The sequence below is a fragment of the Elaeis guineensis genome, chromosome 11 (assembly GCF_000442705.2).
Source record: "Elaeis guineensis isolate ETL-2024a chromosome 11, EG11, whole genome shotgun sequence".
NCBI lineage: Eukaryota > Viridiplantae > Streptophyta > Magnoliopsida > Arecales > Arecaceae > Elaeis > Elaeis guineensis.
Genome location: NC_026003.2, coordinates 796357 through 818864, shown reverse-complemented (window position 1 = coordinate 818864; position 22508 = coordinate 796357). Strand labels below are relative to the sequence as shown.

Genomic DNA, 22508 nt, shown 5'->3' with positions numbered 1-22508 from the left:
CAGAATATACGACTACCTCAAATAGAAATACATAGAGATGCAGAGAGCAAACTCTATATGAAATGTGGATAAGCCATTAATAAATCACTTAGCTAGCCTAAGACTAAATCCTATTTTGTAAAGATGGGGCTTGGTATATGGTAGATTGGCTTTAGTACAAGTGAAAGATTGTTGGATGTATGCCCTAGAAACCAATCTTGACTGATATATATTATATTTTTAGGATATGATTTTATACTTATTGGGCATTTAAATTACTATTCATATTTTATATGTGCATGAATTATCTAAGAGATTAATAAGATGATGACACATATTCTCAAAGAGTTGAGAATTTGAGACATGTATCATTGATGGTTAATTTCTAAATTACTTCTGATCATAGGATCATCATAGAGATGGTGGTTGATCCAGATAGATTAGTACATGGATCATTTTTTTCAGACAGATGAGTCTCGAGTCTGCAGTGTAGTGACACTGGAGTGAGAGTGCAGGTAGTTGTTAAAGAATAACTAGCACTGAGTGTGACTAACATGAGAAGTGATATGGATGTCTGCTCACTCATTAGTGACTTTCTCGATACTACAGTTGCATGACTAGTCCTTTGACTTGAGATGGCACTACTACTCATAGTGAGGCTATTGGAGTTTGACTGACACATAAACATGGATCTCAATAAACCCTTGTAGTAGATGTTGGTGACAGTTGATTCGCTGTAGGAGTAGGATGCGTATCAAGAAGAAATCTATCGATTCTAGCAGAAGGGAGTAGTCCTATGAGATTTAAGAGGCTAAGTCCTTAAGTCTATAGCCATAGTAGTGTGATTGATAAAAAATAATTTTTATAGAATCATAAATAGACTCGAGCTGATTGAGTTTATCATATAACCGATGATGAGGTTTGACGATTTATCTATGATCTGTCATCTGGTCGAAACTTATGATAGAGGAACTATATCATGCGTTAACTACATCTAGAGATTCATCATTTTTTATTCTACTGGATTGTCACTACATACTGCTAGATATTATTGGTGGATTGTGAGACCCACGAGCATCATCTTGATGATCGATGATCCTTGGTGAGCAGAGTTAAAATTATTCCAACTTATTGAAAAGAGTTTCAATGATATTGTGATAGAGATTACAATATATCTCACTACCAAATAGATTAGAATCTATGGGGTCACACACAAAAGAAGCTTTTGACTGATCAGATGGTTCAATTATGATTATGAATCGTAACAGGATTTGATTATCAATTTGATTGATGATTGATTCAATGCAAAAGTTGTAATCAAATAACTCGCTAAAGAGTTAGTAAGTTATAGGAGGATTAATTAGTAATTAAATTGCTAAGTAGCTCAATTTGATTGAGCTATGGGCTTGTATCAAGTCTAATTAAATTAGATTTAATTTGACTTGGTATAGATTTGATTTGATCAAATCTGATTGGGTTATAAGATAATCTAAATTGTATAGAAGAATGATTTCTATTTGAATTAGGATTTGGATTTGACTCAATTCCTAATTAGACTAGGATGTATGAGTTCTTATTTAGACTTGAAATTTTTATTTTCATGGATGCACCAAATCCTAATTAGATTAGGATTACATTGAGTTTGACTCAAGTACCAAGAGAGAGTCTAAAAAGACTAGGACTCCTCCAATTAGGTGATATCTAATCTAAATAGTTTAGACTCCAAATTAAATTTGGTTTTTCATCTATTTGGATTTAATCTGATCATAATATGATTAGGATTGATAGAAGTTTTATTGGGTTTAAAACAACCACCTAAAAGGAGAGTCCTATGAGAATGAAACTCCTCTCTTTGCACCAATATGAAGCCCCACACCCACCTAATTTTTGTGCGCCAAATCAAGCCCCACGCCCCACTCTTTTTAGCATGTAAGAATCCTTATGAAATCCTTTCTTTCTGTGAGATATGAGGGGTGCACAAATTCTGGTTGTGGGCAACATAAAAAGTTAAGAGTCCATGGATGTTTGGACTCTAATTTTCTATCCAAAATCTATCTTTATCTCTTCCCTATTTAAACCATCCATCATGGGACGTGTAGCACTAGATATGATCAGGTTTTAGATGCCAAAAGAGAGGTCTTGTGCATGAGAAAAATTCAAGGGAGAGGTGTGACATGATGGTCATGGAGGGCGTGAGGTAAGTTGATCCTATCTCTTCTTTCTTTCAACAACCAAGGGTTAGTTGTTAGGACATCTCCTCTCTCTCTCTTGTCCATGTTTAGACATGAATTTCTTCTTTCTTCTTTATCTAAAAGTTGGATAAAATTTTTACATCTCTAGTATAGAGATTTGGTGTATGGATTTTAGAAAAAAAAGAGAAAAAAAGATTCTTCTCATGATCTCTAGCATAGAGATCAACATCCTCTTATGTTCTTCTTCTTCTCTAAGATTGTCTTGAGAGAAAAAAAGATTTTCAACCGTCAAGATGCGATCTCTACAAGGGAGCTAGCACTCCGATGAGATCAAAAAGCTTCTTATCAGATCAGTCTCATGTGGATACCCATAGAGGCCGGACACTTGTGCGGCTATAAGAGACCTTCGAAATATATCTATGATCATGAGTTCGCGGTAAAGATTGATCCATGCCAAGATATATTTTTTATTTATTTTTTTATTTAATTTTTGTATCTGAATCTTATCTCACATATGATGATCCTGTTTATGATTTTAAGATTTGATCTTATGCATGCTTAAATTAAATTAAATTTAATCTGAATTTTTTAAATTTCACTACATATTTGTTTTGAAAAATTTTGCATGTATGAAATCATGAAACTCCAGTGCTATGGTAGGGTAGTTTTGGAGTAGAGCGTATCTACTAAGGCATTCACTTCATCGATATATCCATCTATATCAAAATTTTCCATCTCGAAATGAGCTAGATAGGTGTGTAAGGGGTTCTGAGAAAGAATTGTAAGAGTAGCTTCCTCCATTATATCCTTAAATATATCTACTTCAAAATAACTATCAGTTTGTGATTTTTGAGAAGCATTGAACACATTTAATTTCAACTTCTTATTTCCAAAAGAGTCATCCATAACTTCTATCCTACAATTAATACATGCATTAGCTGTAGCTAGGAAGGGTCAGCCTAAAATGATAGAAATTTATCTAGAATTGCTACTAAGTTTCATATCAAGGATAAAAAAATCAACTGAAAAGTAAAACTTATCTACCTTGACTAGAACATCTTCAATCATCCCATGTGATGCCTTAATAGATTGATCAGCAAGTTTTAAAGTAATCAAAGTGTTGGACTTTTATAGTTTCATTCATGCATAATTTTATAAAACAAATACATAGCAAAATTTTAAAAATTTTCAGATTAAATTTAATTTAATCTAAACATGCATAAGATCGTATCTTCAAACCATAAATAGGATCATCATATATGAGATAAGATTCAGATATAAAAATCAAATAGAAAAAAATAAATATAAAATATACCTGAATATGGATCAATCTTCAATGCGAACAGATGATCATGGATGTCTTCTGAAGGTCCCTTTAGCCGCACAAGCATCCGACCTTTACAGATATCCACACGAGACTCTCATCTGATCAGAAGTCTTTTGATCTCATTGAGGTACTAGGTCCCTTGCAGAGATTACATCTTGATGGTTGAATATTTTCTTTTCTTTTAAGATACTCTTAGAAAATAAGAAGATGTAGAAGGATTTTGATCTTTATGCTAGAGATCATAAGAAGAATCCTTTTTCTCTTTTCTTCCTAAAATTCATGCATCAAATCTCTACAATAGAGATGTAATAATTTTGTCCAACTTTTGGATAAAGAAAGAGGAGACATCCATGTCTAAATATGGACAAGAGGGAGAGAAGGAGGTGTCCTAACAACTAACTATTAGTTGTTGCAAGAAAGAAGAGATAGAACTATAACAAACCTCATGCCTATACCCTTCACGCCGTACCTTCTTTCTCCCTGATTTTTTTCTCCATGCACAAGCCTCCTTTTGGCATCCCAACCTGATGCAAAATCCTCTAATCCAATGTCCCAAAGGGTGGTGAATTTATAGGCATAAGATGAGTTAGAGTTTGGTTAGGAAATAGAGTCTAATAATTCATGGACTCTTGCAATTTTTTTGGATGCCGCCCAAACAAATCTCACACCCAGATTTCTACACAGGAACAAGGGGTTTAAAACTTCTTTCTTACATGTACAAGAGAGTGGAAAGGGGCATGCAAACCTGGTTCAATGTGGGATTATTTGGGCGCACAAGAATAGTTGGCGTGGGACTTATATGGCGCATGAAAGGAAGAATTTTATTCCCTTGGGACTCTTAATTAAATTACTATTTTAAATCTAATTAAAATACCAATTAATCTTAATCATATTAGGATCAAATTAGACTCAAATAAACAAAAATTTAAATTTGATTTGGAGTCTAATTAATTTAGATTAGATGTCTTCTAATTGGAGGAGTCCTAGTCCAATTGGACTCTTTCTTGGTGCATGAGTCAAACTCAATTTTAATCCTAATTCAATTAGAATTTAGTGCACCTATAGAAATAAAGATTTTTAGTCCAATTAGAAATGCATACATCCTAGTCTAATTAGAAATTGAGTCAAACCTAAATCTTAATTCAACTGGGACTAATCATCCGATCTTTTGGGGTTATCCTATAACCCTATAGGGTTGATCAAATCAAATCCAAAATGAGTCAAATTAAATTCAATCAAATTGAATTTAATGCAAGCCCTATTGCTCAATCAAATTGAGCCAATTAGCAATTCTATTGCTAATTAATCCTCCTATAACTCACTAAGTCTTTAGTAAGTTATATAATGCAATATTTGTATTGGATCAATTATCAATCAAATTGATAATCAAATTTAGTTATGATTTATAATCGTAATTCAACTATCTGATTAGTCAAAAGTCTCTTTTGTGTGTGACCCCATAGATTCTATTCTGTCTGATAATGAGATATATTATGATCTCTATCACAATATCATTGAAACTCTTTTTAATGGGTTGGAACAATTCTAACTCAGTCCATCAAGGATCATTGATCATCAAGATGATCCTCATGAGTCTCACAATCCATCAGTAATACCTAGCAGTATGTAGTGACAACCTAGCAGAATAAAAGATGAACCTTTAGGTACAGTCAACATATGATACAGTCCCTCTATCGTGAGTTCCAACTAGATGGCAGGTCATAAATAAATCGTCAAACCACAACATCAGTCATATGATAGATTCAATCAGCTTAAGTCCATATGTGATTATATGAAAATTCTTTTCTATCAATCACACTGCTATGGTCATAGACTTAAGGACTCAGTCTCTTAAATCTTATAGAACTACTCTCTTTTGCTATGATCGATAGATTTCATCTTGATGTACACCCCACTCCTATAGTGGACCAACTGTCGCCAACATCTACTACAAGAGCTCCTTGAGATCCATATTGATGTGTCAGTCAAACTACAACAGTCTCACTGCGAGCAGTAGTATCATCTCAGGTCAAAAGATTAGTCATACAACTGTAGCATCAAGAAAATCACTAACGAGTGGCAGACATCCATGTGACTTTTCGTGTTGGTCACGCTCAGTGCTAGTTATTTTCTAACAACCATCTGCACTTTCACTCCAATATCTCTACACTACAGACTCGAGATCTATCTACTCGAAGGAAGTGATCCGTGCACTGATTTATCTAGATCATTCACCATTCCCATGATGATCTTATGATCAGGAGCAATCTAGAAATCAACCATCAATGACACATGTCTCAAATTCTCAACTCTTTAAGAATATATGTCATTATCTTATTAATCCCTTGAATGATTCATGGATACATAAATATGAATGATAATATAATTACCCATAAGTATAAAATTATATCCTAGAGTTATGAAATATGTTAGCCAAGATTGGCTTCTAGGACATACATCCAACAAAAAGTGTGTTTCAACTCACCAAATCTAAAAAGTTCGTATACTGAGCTAGGAAAAAGATTAACACTTACCCCCAAATCTAAAAATGCTTTTCCAATGTGAAGGTCTCCTATAACATAGAAAATGATAGGGGCACCTGGGTCCTTAAGTTTAAGAGGGGTAGTATACTGAAAAATTGAATTAGCTTGTTCGATGAGACAAACTTTCTTTGAGATTTGTGATCTGGATTTACATTTTTGTGTCCACAAATCTTTTAAAAATTTGGCATAAGCTGGGACCTATTTGATTGCATCCGGAAGAGGTAGATTAATCTGAACTTGTTTGAACAATTCTAATATTTCATCTATCTTTCCTCCCTTCTTATTAAAAGGAACAGGGGATTATAGATCACTTGAAAATGGGGCCTTAAGTGTATGAAGAAGTGTTGATCGAGTTGATTCATCCCTCAATTTTGGGTCCTCATCTTTGATCAATTCTGACTTAGTCAAAGTTTCATTTTTAGTCTCATTGGTTTTGCTAAGTTGCTCTATGATCTTTCCATTTCTGAGAGTTATAACAGATTTGGCATGTTCTAAAAAACTTTCAAGAGCATTGGAACTTTCAGCCATATGTTGCTCCTTTAGATTACTCTCAGGTTGACTCGGTAACTTTCCTCTTTCTCTTCTACTGAATATAGTAGCTAGCTGGCCGATTTAGATCTCTAGCTTGGCTATGGATTATGTATGAAAGTGAAAGATCTGGATGTTGTTTTTTAGCCCCTTCAATGCTTGTAAAACCTTCTCTTCAAAAGCCGAATTATGGATAATTGGAGCAGGTTAAGGAATATTTTGAAATTATGGGTAGGGCATATGCCTATAGGTTGCATCTAAATGACTTGGTCTTTGCATTACCAAGTTACCCACTAGTTGTGGTTTTTCATGAAAAGTTTGGATGGTTTCTCTAGCCTAGATTATAAATATTGAAAAAAAGGTTATTTTCTAATCTATAAGTAATTTGAGTTTGGGCTTGCTGAACTGGCTCTTATACAAATTCAAAAAATTAGGATGTGATCGGATATTCACTCACAAAGTGGGCATGACTCGAACATAAAGCACAAACATCTTGGACAGAAAAGGATGGAGTGGGAGAGTGTTCGATGTTTAGTAAGCGATCTAGTTTTTGGGATAACTCATCTACCTTACTGTAGATATCTATGAAATTTTCAACTTCATAGATTCCACCTTTCTTTTGGGCAAATATGGGTTTATCTTTACAAGAGGCAAATATGTGATGCAAGAAATTTTCATTAAGGATTTCAAATAATTGCCATGTCTCATCCTCACTCTTTAGCATGATGTCCCTCTACATGAGGCATCGACCATTTATCGATATTTTTCTAAACTAATTGCCATTTAGGGACTGCATGATGTGGGCATTTATGAATAAGGTCCTTAAGTCTCTCCTATATTTCATGAAATAATTCTCTATCCATTTGGGAAAAACAGTAATGGCTTTCCTAATTTGATTAGTTTTTCTAATTGAAAAATATTTCTTAAAAAAATCTCTTCAAAGTTGGTCCCAGATTGAAATGATCATCGAGTCTAATGAATTTAGCTAATATTTAGCCTTATCTTTGAGTGAAAAGAAAAATAATTTCAACCTAAGAATATCATCAGAAAAATTTTAGATTTTAACAGCAGAGCATATCTCAAAAAATTCATCAAGATATTTATATGGGTTCTCATTACTAAGTTCACAGAAAGAAGCCAGCATTTGAATGATGCTGAACTTAATCTCATATTGGGAGGCCTCTACAAGGGGCACCTAAATATAAGAAGAATATATGTATGAGGATAGAGTAACATACTCCTTTAATTGGTGAGAAGGGTTGGCTTTACCATGTGCAGCCATGTTCTTAGAATGGATAGTTTTGATTGTCTTTTCAAGTTCTTCATCTAATGGTTGCAGTTTTGATTGTAAAGATCGATGACCAAGCATGCAACTAAGAGTTCTAGATTAGAAGAATCCTATTTTTTTATGATTTTAATTACAAATAAGTTTTACACAAAAGATAAACTCTAGCTAAGGTTTAACTTAAATCTAGACAGCTTCTAACTGTTTCAAATTTATCTTCAAGCCCTCTAAGTTCAAAGTCAACCAATTATATTGGCCAGATAAGTTTAAAATTAGTGGTAGGCTCTTCGAACCACTTTTCTTAGATACCAATCAATTGATCAATTCCAAATCTGAACCAACTTTTAGGTTTTCTTGTCTTAATGAGCTCGAATTCCTTAGGGGCTAACATCTAATTGATTTTAATTAGGATTAGGTCAATACAAAATGAATGAAACTTATTTTTGGATCAAGAAAAGATGATGAAATTTTCATCTTATCTTATGTTAGGATTTGTGCCCTTAAGATTGATTTGAGAATGATATGCAACAAATAAGATGTTCAAATAAATAAGTTCCTTTTTTTGCTTTTATTTCTAATGTCATATATGTATTATGATATTTTTTTTATATTAAAACAACTGTGCCAATGATTTTCGATAATGATGCTATAATTTGATGTTGTCAGAAGTACCAAAGATAATAATTTAATCTGACTCAACTATTATGCAGAATAGTGTAAGATCAGGTGTTGAATCCTTAAGACTCAATAGGCTAAGTTGTGTTCAAATTAGAAAATATGGTAAAAGAATAAGAATTTTAGGTTTTAAGAAAGACAAAAAAAATAAGTTGATCGAGATAAAGTTTAAAAAAAATCAAATAGAAGAAAGTGTCTCAGGATTTTCAAATCTATCCTTAATCATAGATCAGTATTTAATTAAAACAATCAAGATCACTAAAACTACAAGCTTTAGTGATGATCAAAAGATAAATTATGGTTTAGTTCTTAACATAGTTTATCTAGCACGAGTCACAGTTTCAAATCACAACTCGTCTCTAGTAGTTATAAACTATTCAAGAATAACTATCATAAAATAAAAAAATACTACTATTAAACATATAAATAAAATTATAGAAACTATTTATGTTTGTAAAATATTCAATAATATTTAAAAGAAAAACATCTTACAACATTCAATTAGTTGATTGCATAAAACAAAAATACATAATAAGATTCAAGAAATTAAATACAAATCTGAACTTAAGGAGTTTATTCTATTCTCCTAAGGATGAAGGGTTTAGTTGCTCATAGGTTGGATCTTGCTTGCCATCAAAAGTTTTATCTTTTTTGATTATTAGAGTGTTGAAAAACGTAGGCGATTTCATGTATGTATTTCAAAAAAATTTTAAAATAAAATATAGTAGAAGATAATTAGATTAATCATATTAACCTAATATGTATATGATCTAATCATCAAATAATCTACTCTAAGATTTATAACATGATATGTTGCATATAAAATTTGAAATAATCACATGATAAAATCTGCATACATGGATGTAAGCAGTAGATAAATCTACATCTATCTGAGTTCAGAACTCAATACCTAAGTGCAGGTCGATGATTGCCACTGTAAAGAAATATGATAAAGATGATCTTTGCTGGTTGTTCGTAACCACACATGCATCCAATCTCTACGAAAAGTCCACTCGAAACTCCGATGTGATCGGTCCCCTCAGGAGTGCTAGCTCGCGTGAAGACCTTCTTTTTGGCTGATCTATATCTTTTTTTAAAATTTTTAAAATTTTTTTAGAGATTGAAGATGGACTTCACGAGGAGATGAAGAGATAGAAGAAAGATGGAGAGGAGACTATCTTCTCTTTTCTTTTTCTCTCTTCCCAAATCGAAAGGAAGAAACCTTAGAAAACTAAGTTTTGCACTCATCTAAAGAGAGAGGACTCTCCTCTCCTTTTTCATGCTAAGAACCAACACCCAAACCCCTTTACTATGGAGAACTATTTCTCTGGTCTCTTACACACTCAAAAGAGAAAATAAAAATCCTTTTTAACGTGAAAGAAGATTGGGTTTTTAGAGTCCATGAAAAGTTGGACTCTCATAAGGGTTGTCACCACCTTCTCACAATTCCACGCCAAAAGAAACATGGGACGCCCCATCCCATATTTTTTCATAGTAAATAAATTCTCCAACTAATTTTTCATGATGAGAAAACTCTTCAAAATATCGCATATATAAGGAGAATAAAATAAGTTGGCAGAAAAGTTTTGTAGATAATGTCAAACATTATCTATATGGTATCCAATTTCAAATCAAATTTGAACATACCATAAAATCAGATTTCTATCCATTCTTGGATGTGAGATAGAGAGGGTGAAGAGATCTTTTGCATGAAGAAAATTCATGCAAAAAATCCTTCTGTGTGATGAAGAATGGCATCCAAGTTTGGTGGCGCATGGTGAGGAAGAGTCCATTCTCTTATGAACTTTTTGTTTTCTTATTTGACTCTTAACCAAATCTCATCTGGTCAAGTCCAAATAAATAGATGAAACCCAATCTAATTAAATTCATAAATTCTTAATCAGATCTTAATCAAATTAAAAATTAACTAAATCAAAATTCTGATCAAATCAGAGATAATTCTCTCTTAGCGATTAGGTCATCTCATAACCTAATCGGGTCAAACCTAGTTAAATCTAATTCAATTAGATTTTATTTAATTCTCTTTATTTAATCAATTGAGTTAATCAATAATCTAATTATTAATTAATTTTTTTATTAATTTACTAATACTTAATGAATAAATTTATTATAATTTTTGCTTAAGATAACCATCAATTGAATGATGATTAAGCCCTTAAACGATTCTCAATCGTTGATCAACTATATGATCAGTTAGAAACTTCTTTTGAGTGTGACCTCATAGGTTCGAACCTAAGTCGGTAGCACAGAAATAAATTTTTAAACCAATCGATGTAACTATCTAGTAATGGTTACCCGACATCCGGATAGGTCAAATGATGGTGAAGCAACATTTAAGAACTTAGTGATGTATGGTTATCGTATAATTCATCCCTTTGACCTAATACTCAAGGATGACCTAGGATTTAATTATCAATCCTAGATAAGTCATCTACATTGTATTTCAATCTTTTAAATCCATCACATGAATTATTCAGACCTAGATTTTGCTAAATTAAAATATATTGATACATTAACTCCTACTAATTTGGAGGGGTCAATCCCATCTTGACTCATGCACCGACTTGACAAGTACTTGACTGTATCCAAAAATTTTTTATCACTAAATTATAAATTCAGTTTGTCTGGTATCAAAGTATAGTGAGTTGCTTACAAGTCACTGTGGGGATCTCAAATCAGAGGAATACTTATACCCATACCCTTCACGAGCTATTCTTGATAGTAGAGTACTCCATAGTTGGTCATATTCAGTGATGATGTACTCCTATATCTCACTTGCATGCCATACCAGTGTCTTCACACTATTTGATTATGAAGATAACCAATGCATATGGCACACAATGATCTACACTTAATATCATTATCGTCCTAGTCATAGTGTATCGTTTGGTCACGAACCAGTTTAAAGACTATGCAATAAATCATCTTTTATCGATTAAAGTAATCTTAAGGACTTCATCACAATATAGAAGTTCATTAGAAGATGTAACCTTATGATGAAAAAAGCTAAATAACTTTTATTACTGATCAATTCATATACATTTATAATTAGCACAATCGTCAAATGATTAGCTTTAGGATATATTTTCCAACAACTTTCACTTGGACTAAAGTCAATCAGTATAGTATCATATACCCATCTTCATTTATCATCTCAAACTCCTAGATACTGAGATTTTAGTAAATAGATTGGTCAGATTCTCTTTTCCATCAATCTTTTAAAGATTGACATCATCTTAATAGATTTTTCAAATAAGGTGGTAGTGATGCAAAATGCTTGATAAGCTAATAGAACTTCGCTCCAAGGCATGAGCTATAGCTCTGATGCTGTACAATACAGCAGGACCATCATTAGAGGATGCTACTCCTAGCTTGTCAATAAATCTATACAATCACATAGCTTCCTTGCAAGCATCGGATGCTGCAACTCATTCAGCTTCGCAATTTGAATTTGCGATATTGTTCTGCTTGGAACTTTTCCAGCAGATTGCTCCATTATTTAGAATAAAGATGTATTCCGATACATTCTTGCTATTATTATGTCCAACTAAAAAATTAGAGTCAAATTTTATAAGTTTTAAGTCAGATTCTCCATAATCGAGTCATCGATCCTTAGTATTTCTCAAATACTTAAGGATGACCTTTCAGTGATTCTCATCCAGATCTTGAAGTATCCATTCACTACCTCTAGAGAGTATATCATATTCGATCTCATACATGATGTACATGATAGAATAAATTTTATCCATAAACACTCTATGTATATTAGACTAGGATAATCCAAGCAGCCTCTTAGATCTATCTCTATAGATCTTCATCCCTAAGATGAGGGATATTTTTCTCAAGTCCTTTGTGAAGAATAATGATAATAGTAAAATCTTTATTCTCTGTAATGTAAAGAATATCATTTTCGATTAAAAAAATTTTATTCACATGCAAAATAAGAAATATACTCATAGAACTATTAACCCATTTGTATTTACAAGATTTTTCTTTGTTCATAACAAAGCCATGCATTTTGATCACTTATCAGAATACATGTTCCAACTCTAAAATATTTAGCATTGCCATAGAAGAAAATATCTCATTATGGTCAATACTATAATGTTGACAATATCCTTAGGCAACCAGATAGATTTTGTAGGTTTTTACCTTCTCATCTGTACCCTCTGATCCTATTAAAGCTCTGCTTACACCCTACGAGCTTTTACCCTTCGAGTAAAATGAGTGTCTATACACCATGGACCTTCATGGACTTCATCTCAGACTTTATGGCTCCAAGTCACTAATCAGAGTCAGATCTCTGCATAGCATCATATAGGTAATCAGATCCTTGTTGTCCTCATCGAGTTCAATAGGATCACGTCTCGAACTTAGAAACTAAAATATTTTTTTGACGGATGTGGTACTTTATCGGATCTCCTTAATGATACCTCTACAATAGGTTTCATGTTTGATCTAATCAAATTTGATTCTATGGGTTCATTAGATTGTGTCAGTTCTTCTACCTATCAAACTTCATAAGTTCTGCATTAAAAGCATCAATTTCTTCACCAAGATACTCTTTTTCTCAAAAAAAATATCAAACAACTCTTGTTCTTTAGCAAGATAGAAGTTATATCCCCTAGATTCTTTGGGATATCCTATAAAATAATATTTATAGGATCGAGATCCAAGCTAATCGATCTGTAAATATTTGACATAAAACAAACACTTCCAAATCCTAAGGTAAGAAAGTATCGGCTTATGTCTAGTCTATATCTCATATGAAGTCTTTGCGATTAATTAATTCAGAATTCAATTCAAAATATAACAAGCAGTCCGAAGAATATAACCTTAAAAAGAGATGGACAAACATGTAAATCCCATCATGGATCAAACTATATCTAACAAAGTCGATTCCAATAAGAGAAAATCCTATTCTCTTTTAGATATGTCAAAAATTCATCGGAAAGGCATTCTCCTCTTTAGTCTAATCGAAGAGTTTCAATGCTCTTCCTACTTTGTTTCTCTACCTTATTATGAAAGTATTTGAATATTTCAAATAATCTAAACTTTATGATAAATATGTTCATCAATCTAATACATCAGTACATATCAGATTCAGAACATCATTGACTCATTCACCTTTTCTCACAAAAAGTGATATGGTCATCTTACTAAGGAGATAAGATCGATAGGTTGACAATGATTCACAATCATTGACTTCGAGAATTATCTCCTATTGATCCTATTCTTATTTATATGACCGAGCTTAAATTACCAAAGGTAGTCATGCGTGACATTATCTACTTTAGGAAGTTTGTTTATTGTATAAAGGATACTAACAGACTGTGTAAATATCATTTCTGAGTTGTCCACCATGATTTTGACATCATCTATAATGATATCATAAAAATTATTAGACAATAGTGACAATCACTAAAATGATATTGTTAGAACTGAAAATAGGCTCGATAATTTTTAAAATCAGGATTGAAATATGACTTCCATCTCCAACATTCAGAAATCTCTTGCTATTTTCAATCTTTCTACTAACCTGAAGTCGTTGCAACAATTTGTATGAACTTCTGATATCCAATACTTAGGTAGTAGTAGTACAGATAGAAAAATCATATGGTATTATCATATAAGTATCTTGTCCAGTAATCCTTTGCTAATTTTTCTTCTTTAGCCTGTTCGGGTCAAGGGACTTTGTCAGACTAGGTTAATCTTAGATTCTTTTATCAGTTCAAATTCTTTAGCCCAAGCACGACTCTTTTATATCTTCTTTTTTTTTCTCAAAAGATTATTTCACACTGAAGATACATCTTCAGAGGTGCAAAAGAACTTCTTCAACATTTGAAAGATTTTCTCTCACTGAGCATCATCGAATTTACAACTAAATTCATGTTCTCCACTGCTCTCCAAAAATACCACACGGTGAGACGATCATTTGGCCACTTCTGATAAGTATCTTTGATCGCATCATCTATGTTGGACATAGAAACATCAGGTGCTGGATCTGTAATCATATATAGGATCTATTCGTGCTCTAGAACTATTTGTAACTTTCGATACCATCTATCAAAGTTGGATCGTATAAATTAATTGCTGTCAAATAGTGAATGGAGCAACAGACATTTAGCCATAACCGAAAGAAAAACACAACACCTCTATGTTTATGAATTGATTAAGCCTAAAGACTTGAATTTTAGTCTAAAGATTCTTCCACTATTTTAGTCAAATTGGTAGCCTCTACCTTCAATCCGAGGAATTACCTTAATTCCTTAGTGAGTACTAGAATCCATACAAACTACATATAGGTCAAAGGATGGCTCGACCAATCCATTTGCATCAATGGATAAGTTTTCAATTAATTATTTCTCTAAATAATTTTTAGTAATTAATTTCATCCCAAGTTTCATTTCAATAGGCGATGGACCTCCACTCAAAGTCTCAGTTAGGTCAAACTATTAATATGAACCTACTCAGTGATTCTAATTAATGAATAATTAGGCCCGAAGATGGTTCGGGCAATCCAATCATTCATCAGATAGTACATCAGAGTCATCATATGATGAATGATAATTCTATCATTCAGAAAAAACCAGACGGATGGTGCCTGCAATGTCAGTCAAAAATAATGGATCTATTACCATTCACCTTAATGGAAGGCTATGATTTAGTTATCACCATAACTATCTCATTTTAGAAACTTAATAATTTAAAATTTTAATTTATGAATCAAGAGAAGAGAAGAGATCAATCAGTAAACCACAATCCTCCCACTGACTTTATCAAGTCATTAAATTGAATCATGATCATACTAGTTGAAATGATATCTAAATCAGTCACACTGATCAACCTTAATGGCATCTAGATCAGTCATAATCCATCAAATTGATCAGGTAAGTGAGATCGGTAGGAGGGTATGCCAAGCTTGCCTTAGATACCATCAAAATAGTCAGATAAGCTGTTCTAATTAAAAACTATCAGTCAAATGTCAAACTTATCTTAAACACCAATTGATTAATTAGTTTCAATTTGACCAGCCTAACAATTCAGATTCAACCACTGAACCACAATCAAAGTCTATTTGGTCTAATCAAAGACATGGACTTGATCATCTACAACTATTGTATTGATTTTAGAGAAACTCTAATTTAATTTAATTTAATATTTGATTAGATTTAATCAATTTCTCTATATGATCCATTAACTCTTTGATTCTAACTTTAGGTCTATCCCAATTAAAAGGATCTGATTTGAGCTAACCCATATCTCCATATTTTATGCAATGTCATTAGATCCTAAATTATAATTCTAGATCTAATCGATTCTATATTTAATTCTTAATTAAGTTTCAGCATCAATATGGGTTTAGGTTTAGGTTAGAAATAATTTTGATTTTTTATTTTATAAATAATTTATAATAAATTTTATGCAAAGATTTTTTATTATGAAACTGAGTCAACTCAATCAATATTGAGCCTGCAACATAAGGAGACTGGGTTAACTCAGTTCAAAACTGAGTTTGTTCTAACTGAGTTTGCTCAGTAATTGCATGAGCACATTTCAAAGAGTTTCAGATCTGAAAAATCTTATATAATTTTAAAATAAAATCAATCATAAATATCTTTTAGATCATATCTAAATTTTTTATGATTCAAAATTTTATTTTTATATGATTAAAATAATTTTAATCATATAGATTAGATATTTTATTTTTCATATAATTTTGTATCATATACAATACATTTAGAGTTTCAGAATCTAGAATTTTATAGAAAATTAAGTTCTTCCTTTCACATTCTTCTTCATGAGATTTAATCATATGGCACCCCTACATGCTATAAGAGCATCCCATTGAATGAAAAGAGAGGGTCTTTAAACCCTTCTTGCTCCTATGACCGGACAGTCTGGTGATCAATCCAATCCAAGTACTTGCTAATCGAATCATCTAATCTAATCACATATCATATATATTTGAATTTAGATCTAATTTAAATTACATCAGATCTAATTATAACTTTAGATCACATCTAAATCATGCAACATGTAAAATAAGATTTTATCAAAGATCAGCATAAACTAGGACAACCTATTTACTATAAATGATAAATCCTACAGTAGGATAATTTTATTTCAGTTTGTGTGATCAATCATTAATTAAATTCAGATCTAAAATATCATATATCAGATCTAAATAAAATTAAAATTTAGATTTAATAAGCACATATAATATGTCATAACGAATCTAGGCTCTGATACCACTATTGAAAAACGTAGGTGATTTTATGCATGTGTTTCAAAAATTTTTTGAAATAAAATATAGCGAAAGATAATTAGATTAATCATATTTACCTAACATGCATATGATCTAATCATCAAATTAACCTACTCTAGGATCTATGATATGATATGTTATACATAAAATCTGAAATAATCACATGATAAAATCTGCATGCATGGATGTAAGCAGTAAATCAAATCTACATCTATCTGAGTTCAGAACTCAATATCTGAGTGTAGATCAACGATCGCCACTACAGAGAGATATGGTAAAAATGATCCTAGCTAGTTGCTCACTGCTACACATGCATTCGATCTCTACGAAAAATCCACTCGAAGCTCCGATCTGATCGGTCTCCTCGAGAGTGCTAGCTCGCGCGAAGACTTTCTTCTTGACTGATCTAGATCATTTCTTCAAATCTCTGAAATTTTTTCAGAGATTGAAGATAGACTTCTGGAGGAGATGAAGAGATGGAAGAAAGATGGAGAGGAGACTATCTGCTCTTTTCTTTCTCTCTTCCCAAACCCAAAGGAAGAAACCTTAGAAAAGTAGATTTTGCACTCACCCAAAGAGAGAGGACTCTCCTCTCCTTTTTCATGCCAAGAACCAATGCCCAAACCTCTTTATCATGGAGAACTATTTTTCTGATCTCTTATATGCTCAAAAGAGAAAATAAAAACCCTTTTTAATGGGAAAGAAGATTGGGTTTTTAGAGCCCATGAAAAGTTGGACTCTCATAAGGGTTGTCGCTACCTTCTCACAATTCCATGTCAAAAGAAACATGGGATGCCCCATCCCATATTTTTTTATGGTAAATCAGTTCTCCAATTGATTTCCCATGATAAGAAAACTCCTCAAAATATTGCACACATAAGGAGAATAAAATAAGTTGGCAGTAAGGTTTTGTAGATAATGTCAAACATTATCTATATGGTATCCAATTTCAAATCAGATTTGAACATACCATAAAATCATATTTCTATCCATTCTTGGATGTGAGATAGAGAGGGCAAAGAGCTCTTTTGTGTGGAGAAAACTCATGCAAAAAATCCTTGTGCGTGATGAAGAATGGCATCTAAGATTGGTGGTGCATGGGGAGGAAGAGTCCATTCTCTTATGGACTCTTTGTTTCCTTATTTGACTCTTGACCAAATCTCATCTAGTCAAGTCCAAATAAATTGATGAAATTTAATTTAATTAGGTTCATAAATTTTTAATATGATCTTAATTAAATTAAGAATTGATTGAATCAAAGTTCTGATCAAAGTAGGGACAATTCTCCTTTAGCGATTAGGTCATCTCATAACCTAATCGGATCAAACCTAGTTAAATCTAATTCAATTAGATTTCATTTAATCCTCTTTACTCAACCAATTGAGTTAATCAGTAATTTAATTATTAATTAATCTTTTATTAATTTACTAATACTTAATGAATAAATTTATTATAATTTTTGTATAAGGTTAACCATTAATCAAATTGACGATTAAGCTCTTAAACGATTCTCAATCATTAATCAACCATATGATCAATCAGAATTTTTTTTTGAATATGACCCCATATATTCAAATTTAAGTCGGTAGTATAAAAAAAAAAATTAAACCAATCGATGTAACCATCTAGCAATGGTGACCCAACGTCCGGATAGGTCGAATAATGGTGAAACAACATTCAAAAATCTATTGATGTATGGTTACCGTATAATTCATCTCTTTAAATCTAATACTTGAGGATGACCTAAGATTTAACTGTCAATCCTAAATAAGTCATCTACATTATATTTCAATCTTTCAAATCCATCACATGGATTATTCAGATCCAGATTTTGCTAAATTAAAATACATTGATACATTAATTTTTGCTAGTTCGGAGGGATCAATACCATCTTGACTTACGCACCGACTTGACAAGTACTTGACTGCATTCAAAAATTTTTTATCACTGAATTATAAATTCAGTTTGTCCGGCACTAAAGTAGAGTGAGTTGCTTGCAAGTCACCATGATGATATCAGGTCGGAGGGATACTTATACCCATACCCTTCACGAGCTACATTTGATAGCAGAATGCTCTGCAGTTGGTCACATTCAGTGACGATGTACTCCTACATCTCACCTGCATGCCATATCAATGTCTCCATACCATTTGATTACGAGGACAATCAACGCATATGGTACACAATGACCTACACTTAATATCACTATCATCCTAGTAATAGCATATCGTTTGATCGTGAACCAGTTTAAAGACTATGTGATAAATCTTTCTTTATCGATTAAAGTAATCCTAAGGACTTCATTACAACACAAGAGTTCATTAGAAGATGTAACTTTATGATGAAAAAGATCAAATAATTTTTATTATCAATCAATTTATATATATTTATAATTAGTATAATCGTTAAACGATTAGTTTTAGGACATATTTTCTAATATGGAGAAGAACTTGAAGAAGAAGAAGCAGCATAACATCCTTATGCCACCAAAGACTTTCTTCCAAAACTCTAAAATCTGGCAGCCTCCATCTCTTCCTCTCTCTTTTCTTCTTTACAAATTTTTTCTCCTTTCTCCTGGGCTTCTCCACACCCCTTTTTATAGCCTTCAAGACCTCCTCAAACCCTAGGCACCCCAAGTCTCACAAACCCTCACATCTCCTTCTTTCCTATTTTGACTTTGGCACCTGAAACCCTAGCCTCCAACAAACCTTAGCCACCTCTCTATTTCTCTTTCTTTAAAAACTCTCAAGCCCTGTCTATCACATCCCAGACGTGAGTGAACCACGACTGCACCCATCTGCGCATGCTTGCACCTACGCCCACACCCATGCCCATGCCCTTATGCCTGCACCCATGCCTGCCCGTGCTTGTGCCCACACCTGCATTCTAGGTGCGTTAAAACTGCATGCTCCTATTCCTATGCACCGCACACCTAGACCGCATAATGTGTCTGTGCACCGCGTGCATGGACTGCGTGCATTTATGGGCCACGGCTTGCTTTCCTCTAGGCTGTGTACCCCTATGGCCCATGCGGTTGCTTTCTTCTGGCTTGGATCGTGCATTTACGTTGGCTGAAAACTTATCGATAGAAGCAGGCTAGCTTAGGCTTTAACTTAGGCTTGGTGATCATGGAAATATAGATGACAGACTGATAGCGTGTATTCATTAGGACCTTGTTGGTTGGTTTGTGAATAATTTCTCATGATTAACAATTCCTAAAAAAGAAAATAAGAAGCATCAAATACTAAATAATAGAGATTACATAGCAAAGATTTTAATATTTCTTATATCATATTAATACATTTATCAGCCCCTTTGATGATCTAACCCTCGACTTTCTTTTCGACCTTGACGACCTTCTTCTGGGCTGCCCTACATTTCTTCTTCTTTAGGGCTCCACCTCAACCTTTTCTTGTGATGCCTCAGCCTTCTCCAATGCCTCTTTAAGGTGCTTCACCTCGGCCTCGGTGTTCTTCACTTTTAGGCGAACCTTCACCATGGCTGCATCCACCTCTTCAAACTTTCGTTGGTATGCCTCGGCTTGATAGTGAACTTCACTGGCCTCTAACCTTGCCAACCTTATCAAGTTTGTGAATATTGCTATATAATGGCTAAGCTATGAAAATAGGAAAAAACAAGTTAGCTTTGGCAATTATATATAAAGGACAAGTTGAGGAAAGACTTACTCATAAGAAGGAGTCCATGGCATCCCTCTATTGAACGTTCAAGCCCCGACCCTCCAGTTTTTTGGCATCTTTTGGGAGGAGGATCCCTTGGATCAATTCACAAGTGACTAGTTCTCTAGGGCAGAATCTATGGGTTTGATCGAGGATGAACTCGATTGATTGGTCGGGGCAGGAGCTGGCGTTAGGCTGACTTGCTCAACTCGCGAAGATGACTGGTGAGGACCTCTAGCTTGGGGGGCAGGCGGTGGCACTGGAGGTAGTGACCTGGACCTTGGTATCCAAACTTGAATCGGAGAGGCAAGAACTACCCGAATCGGGGCGGATGAGACTCCTCAGGCTGGTTGCCCTGATGATTGGCTAGCCTCGCCCGCTCGTTGCTTCTTCCGAACCTCGGGATCGATTGAGGTCTTTTTCCTCTTCTGGGTGGCCTTCTTTAGCATTTCAATTTTTTCGGGCCTCATATCTGCACCAAGCTGAGGAAAATTAGCTTAAAAAAAAAAAGACAGCCCGAATCAACGCTCACCTCATGGGTCGGCCTTGTTGAGCCCGATGTTGAAGAACGTCTGCTCTAATAGCAGTTTCTTCAATAGTAGGATTTTGTGCCTACTTAAAGTGTCGAAGATCGTCATCTCCCAATTCTGGGGCTCAGAGGATAGACTTCCTTGATCGGCCCCAAAAAGCAAACCCCCAGTTTTCGATTGAGAACAGGAGATGAAAAGAAAGCCCTCCTTCCAACTATGAATAGAGGAGGGGGTACCTCGGATTAGAGGGCTAACCTCTTTATGAGGTGAGACATACTACTAGTCACCTGCATAAGGATGCCTTTTGATGATAAAAAAAAGCCCTAAAAGGAAAAATAATCGATCGAACTTCACCCAAGAAGCAAGGGGCTGTGAAGCTGCAGATGAAGCACCAAGAGTTTAGTATAACCAAACTTAAGGACATATCAAGAAACTTGAAAAGTTAGAAAATAAAAGGATGGAGAGGAAGCCTAAGTCTGGTCCAAAAAAATTTCTTGTACAACCTGAGCCAACTTGGGCGAGGGTCACAAATTAAATCATTCAGTCTCAAGAGCTCCAACTCGCATTCGGATGGAATCCCAAACTGAGCTTGGATTAGACTCAAGTCATTCGAGCTCAGGGCCGACTGAAAGCTTTTGGGCACAAAGGCCTCTTTGGCCCATGTTAGTGCTAGACTGATCAGGACTGTATTCTAAGGAAGCACCAGAGGACCAAATCCCTGCAAAGTTCTCTGATTTACTCATTATGAGATTAAAGAAAAGGAACTAAAACAAGAAACAAAAAAAAGCAAGAAAGAGAAGGAGAAAGCGACAATGCAAGAACAGATGGCCAAAATGTACGAACTAATGAAAGAAAAGTCTAAGATCGAAGGGAAAGGCCAAAAAACTAGGGATGTGTTCAAGAAGACCAACTTGTGACTGAGCGTTCGACGGAGAGTACCAGAAAGCAGTAGGAGAACATTGGAAAGACCTTGATCCTCACTAAAAGAATTCTGCTGTCATAGAGCACGAAAGAGGAAGAAAGCAAAAGGCAAAAAATAGAAAGATAGGCCCCTATTTACAAATACCTCAGACGGCCCTAATCATGCATCGATTTGATCAGAGTCATTGGATGGTTGCCATGTGGCATGGCCTGATTGATCGTGCCGACCCTGTCAGATGGCTCATTTATGTAAGCATACGGAACGGTGCATTATGACGCTTTGGTTTTGATGGATCCATTGATGGTCGCCACCTAGCGACCTTAGACAATCATGACGACCTTTGGATGCAACATTTTGATTGGCCTAAAGGACTAGACATGACGTTTCATCTAAAAGACTGGTGATGTGATGCGTGTCTCTTACAACATCAGAAAAATCAACCTGATGTACTCTCTTCATCCAACTTGGCCTTAGTTCGGACTTGAGAGTAGGGGGCATATAATATGGATGAAGAAATTTATCTCGACTGATGCCAAGATGCTTGCCTCTATGGGCATCGA

The 22508-nt window shown here is 34.0% G+C and overlaps 1 non-coding gene across 1 annotated transcript; it reads left to right on the top strand.

The window, feature by feature from the left end:
- Positions 1-7358: 7358 nt before the first annotated feature.
- LOC114914646 (small nucleolar RNA R71) lies at positions 7359-7463 on the top strand. The gene has a single exon (XR_003802185.1). It is a non-coding gene; the product is annotated as a small nucleolar RNA R71 (small nucleolar RNA).
- Positions 7464-22508: the final 15045 nt, after the last annotated feature.